Raw genomic sequence first — 5,606 nt, 5'->3', positions numbered from 1 at the left:
GAGATCCGTATCAAGTCTTATTGAAGGAACACATCGAAACAATTGGGAGGCAGGCTGCTAGATTTGTTACTGATAGTTTTGAACAACGCCAACGGCCTCGTCGCAGTGCTAAAAAAAAAAAAAAAAAAAAAAAAAAAACTTTCAGTTAATCTAGTGCGCCTACGTCTTATAGCTCTTCGCTCACACTGTCAAGCGATGATTGATTGAATGTTTAAATTTCTTTTTGTGGCACACTGTACCGTTCACTCTCGTACGCAATGGGATGAGCTCGTTGCTTCATGTTTTTTTGGCTTTTTTGTGGCAGTCCTTGTTATTTCTATGAATTTTTGTATCGCGGATTTGACTTTGAAACGACGTTATTGAATAATGTTTGACTTTAGTTTCGTGGCAGTGATAGTGGTTTTTTTTTTTTCAATGGTGACGTTATCACGTTATGCCTCGTGCTTGTGCTCCACTCATTTTTCATTTCTGTCGCTGCAGAACTTTACAGCGGTTTCGAGACACCACAAGTAGCGATGTTTTCTGTTGCTAGTTTCTTTCTGATGAGGTTTTCCTTTTCTTTCATAGACAAACAAATAACAAAATAATAAAAAAATTAAAAAAAAACAAAAATTAAAAATAAAAAAAAATGTTAAATACACCGGTTCTCGTCCGATCACCGAAGTTAAGCAACATTGGGCGCGGTTAGTACTTGGATGGGTGACCGCCTGGGAACACCGCGTGCTGTTGGCTCCCCTTGATTTTCTTTTCTTATACTGCCCTCTTTAAAAAAAAAAAAAGGTTCCCGTCAAATCACCGAATTTAAGCGCTGTCGGACTGGGCTAGCACTTTGATGGGTGACCATCCGGTCTGCCGAGCGCTGTTGGCAAGTGGGGTGCACTCAGCCCTTGTGAGGCAAACTGAGGAGCTACTTGACTGAGAAGTAGCGGCTCCGGTCTCGGAAACTGACATACGGCCGGGGATCGGTGTGCTGACCACATGCCCCTCCATTCCGCATCCAGTGACGCATATGGGCTGACACGGCGGTCGGTCGGTACCGCTGAGCCTTCAAGGCTTGTTCGGGAGGAGTTTAATTTTTTAGTTCAGTTTTAAACAACACACAAGAGCTACACAGATGGTTCGGGAACTGAAATGGGAATCCCTGGAGGGAAGGAGACGTTTTGTTTGAGGACCACTATCGAGAGAATTTAGATAACTAGCAGCTGAAGATGACTGTAGAACGATTCTGTTGCCTTCAGTATACACTGCGCGTAAGGGCCACGAAGATACGAGCAATTAGGAGTCGTACGTAGGCATGTAAGCAGTCGTTTTCCCCTTGTCCTATTTGTGAGTGGACAGGAAAGGAAATGACTTGTAGTGTTATGGGGTAGCCTCCGCCACGTGCCGTAAGGTAGACTGCAGAGAGAGCACAAGTCCTTATGCTCACTTTGCCTCTTAAGTTCCTAGTGTGACCATCAGTATGAAAGTTATTGGTTCAAAATGGCTCTCAGCACTATGGGACTTAACATCTGTGGTCATCAGTCTCCTAGAACTTAGAACTACTTAAACCTAACTAACCTAAGGACATCACACAACACCCAGTCAGCACGAGGCAGAGAAAATCCCTGACCCCGCCGGGAATCGAACCCGGGAACCCGGGCGCGAGAAGCGAGAACGCTACCGCACGACCACGAGCTGCGGACTGAAAGTTATTATAACGGTCAAGGGCAAGCCTTCTGCTCATTATAGTGGTATGCTTATCGTAAAACGAAGAAATGTAGAGAGGGTTTTGTTACGTGGGTGTGCTTAAGTCAAAAATCGTATCATAGCAATGGAAGGATACGTTCGGAGAATGGAGAAGTGTTTCACGTATCAGAACAGCTCTGTGGACCACCTGATGATGCAGCTCTGGAAGTGAAGAAGCAAATGGAGACGGCGAAGAGAAGGGCTCGAGAAGAAACTACCCAGTTATCCGAGATGTACTTGGATGAAACGGGAAATCTTCATAATAAAGGTCATGAGTCGGACTAAAGCTTGTGCATGCCTCAGTTTGACTATGACATATCTTTGTTATTGTAATTATGAAAATTTTTTTCAAATCTGTATTGGCCAGTGCCCAAAACAATTTGTAAAATTTTTTGTGGGGAGCATGGAGGCTATGTAAGTAGGCTGTTAAGGTTTTCTTATTGGTAACGCCACGTAGCTCTCTCTATGAAAATCACTGGCTGTGCTGTGTGCAGTCTGTGGCTAGTTTGCATTGTTGTCTGCCATTGTAGTGTTGGGCAGCGGCAGCTGGATGTGAACAGCGCCTAGTGTTGCGCAGTTGGAGGTGAGCCGCCAGCAGTGGTGGATGTGTGGAAGGAAATGGCGGAGTTTTGAAATTGCATATAGTATGACTTTTGATGAATATTAAGATAAATACATTGTTTGTTCTCTATTAAAATCTTTCATTTGCTAACTATGCCTACTAGTAGTTAGTGCCTTCTGTAGTTTGAATCTTTTATTTAGCTGGCAGTAGTGGCGCTCGCTGTATTGCAGTAGTTCGAGTAATGAAGATTTTTGTGAGGTAAGTGATTTGTGAAAGGTATAGGTTAATGTTAGTCAGGGCCATTCTTTTGTAGGGATTTTTGAAAGTCAGATTGCGTTGCGCTAAAAATATTGTGTGTCAGTTTAAGCACAGTCTTATATAATTGTTCAAAGGGGACGTTTCATATCAAAGATCCCTGCAAAAGAATGGCCCTGAGTAACATTAAACTATACCTTTCAGAAATCACTTACCTCACAAAAATCTTCATTACTCGAACTACTGCAATACAGCGAGCGCCACTACTGCCAGCTAAATAAAAGATTCAAACTACGGAAGGCACTAACTACTGATAGGCATAGTTAGCAAATGAAAGATTTTTGTAGAGAACAAACAATGTATTTACCTTAATACTCATAATATATATAGCAGTTCATGACAAATTACAAAACTCCCGCCCGCATCTCGTGGTCGTGCGGTAGCGTTCTCGCTTCCCACGCCCGGGTTCCCGGGTTCGATTCCCGGCGGGGTCAGGGATTTTCTCTGCCTCGTGATGGCTGGGTGTTGTGTGATGTCCTTAGGTTAGTTAGGTTTAAGTAGTTCTAAGTTCTAGGGGACTGCTGACCATAGATGTTAAGTCCCATAGTGCTCAGAGCCAACAAAACTCCGCCATCTCTCTCCCCACATCCACCCCTGCTGGCGGCTCACCTCCAACTGCGCAACGCTACGCGCTGTTCACATCCAGCTGCCGCTGCCCAACACTACAATGGCAGACAACAATGCAAACTAGCCACAGACTGCACACAGCACAGCCAGCGATTTTCATACAGAACGCTATGTAACGTTGCCAATAAGAAAACATAAACAGCCTACTTACAATGTATTGCTACAATTATGTTCAGTTTACATGACTACTTATAACGCACTGGTGATAGCTGTACAGTTGAAATCTTGATCTGCAGTGCAATAAAAAAAGGCAGATGACATTATGGCCGATGATGACCTTCTTTCTATCCTGGATTACATCACAGTAAAGGGGCACAATCATCCGGTGCAAAGATGATGACTTTTTTATAGTGACGCCTAACTCAGAATCTCGTGGGGGAACCAATAAGAGCCCAAGAACTCTTACGAAATCGGTCTTCATGAAGAGCTTTTATAAATGGGAGGTGGCAGTAATTTTCTTCACGAAGACGAGTGATTAGCGGGGAGGATAATAATTTTTAGTCGAAACAAAGGAAAAGTAAGCTCAAATACATCTCCCCCCTTTTTATATGGATCGGGTATTTAAGAGCTACAGCAAGCAGTTTGCACAAACCGAATACCATTCACGCAGACTAAGGAGGCCCGAGTGAAGAAACACACATTCTTCCTGCTGTATTTTCCTTGCTCCCGAAGAAGAAGAAAGACACATATGTTCGCCTGTTTGGTCTGACGAAACAAACAATTCCTCGGCGGCGTCCTTGAGACGTAAACGTCGATTTTGTGGCAGCTGCGATATCGATCCTTCTTTTACTTTTCCCATAAAATGAAATAATTGGATGTTATTTCCTTATGAAGAGGAGTTTATAGCAAATGGTTCAAGATCTCAGTCTAACTGAAGACTGCCGCCAGAAAGAAGATCTCAAACCAAGTCCGCATGTGTGCAGCACTGGCATTTGTAAAATAGGAGAACGTAAGCAACGAAAGGGTTGGGATTCATGCACAAGCTCCTGATATCGAAAGGTTTTCTCAATTTTTTGACTACTTTAGGCACAAATGGCTACAGAATGAGGATACCTTCGTAGCTGTGTGGAATTGCTACGGAAAACGGCATGTAACGACGAATAGTGCTGAAGGGTGTCACAACAAAATAAATAATATTAGTGGAAACCCTGACCCTACAGCCACCTATTTCGTGGAGTGCTTGAAGAAGAATGTGGAGGAAGAAGAGGAAGAAGAAATGCTTGAAGATGTGTGTTACAATAATTAATGGATAGAATTGTAAGAGTTAGCCATCATTATGGGTTTGAAATAAACACCACAAAGGCAAAACTCATGATCATACGTAAGGAAAATATTACAGGAGTAAACTTAGCCATAAACCAAAGAACTATAGAAAGGAAGAAATCAAGATTCGCATGGGGAAAGCAAGAAGTGTGTTTCAGAAAATGAGTGCTCTCTTCAAAACCCATAACCTGACTCTAAGAACAAAAATCAGACTTTTGCACTGCTACGAATATTCTGTCCTCCTATATGGGGTAAAGATAGGCACCTTAAATAAAAACATGGGGAAGAAACTTAAGGCCTTTGAATTTCCGAACACCCTGTATATACGAGGCCTTTATGAAAAGTGATACTTCAGAATTTTTTATGCGAATACTCATATAGTGTTTTAAATAAAACGGATGTAAATAATATTCTGCATCTCTGTTCTTCATGTTTATTAATTTATTTGTCAACATAGCCACCCTGGCGATGAACACATTTCTCCCAACGAGAAACCATTGTTACTACCGCCAGTATAGACTGCTTGACTTTGTTGATGGAGCCACAACTTCACTTCTGCTTGCAGTTTCTGCAGCAGTATTCGTACCAGGCCGAGCTACCACAAACGCAGTAATAAGTTTAAAATTTTTGCAGCATGAGATCCGAGGAAGTTGAAAATGCTAGCCATTTTTCACCAACAAACTCAACAGCTATCAATTAATTATTTTTTGTCACTTCACATACATTTTTATCATGGTTTAATTCCCCAAAAAATTCCGGAACAGGTAAATTTCTTCTCAAACAGCTTCCTTATGGTCGTAGAAGTGTAGTAGATGGATCTGACGGAATGGTTGCGTTTCATTGCCTGGAGAGGTACAAAACCGTCCTTTAGCATTACGCTTTTCTTCAGCGTTTATCATGGCACTATTTGCCCGTTTCGTAACAAAAGACGTCGTACCTTGGGTCGACGTTGTGTGTGTAACGCCTAAGTCGCGTGGAAAAGCTAGCTTGTGTCCCTGCAAACTAATTTGTCGCTTTGTTCTTCTGATTTCAGAAATGGAAATTCAACTTTAATTACATCACTAAGTACGCTTTCGTTTTGGGATTTCTGTGAAAAGTTTGCAATATAGCACAT

At 42.2% G+C, this 5,606-nt stretch overlaps 1 pseudogene; it reads left to right on the top strand.

The window, feature by feature from the left end:
- The first annotated feature begins 611 nt into the window (after window positions 1–611).
- Window positions 612–732, top strand: LOC126100229 (5S ribosomal RNA; annotated as a pseudogene).
- The last annotated feature ends 4,874 nt before the right edge of the window (window positions 733–5,606 follow it).

The sequence above is a fragment of the Schistocerca cancellata genome, chromosome 1, assembly GCF_023864275.1.
Source record: "Schistocerca cancellata isolate TAMUIC-IGC-003103 chromosome 1, iqSchCanc2.1, whole genome shotgun sequence".
NCBI lineage: Eukaryota > Metazoa > Arthropoda > Insecta > Orthoptera > Acrididae > Schistocerca > Schistocerca cancellata.
Note: the sequence above shows the minus strand (reverse complement) of the source record. Positions and strands in the feature narration are given on the sequence as shown.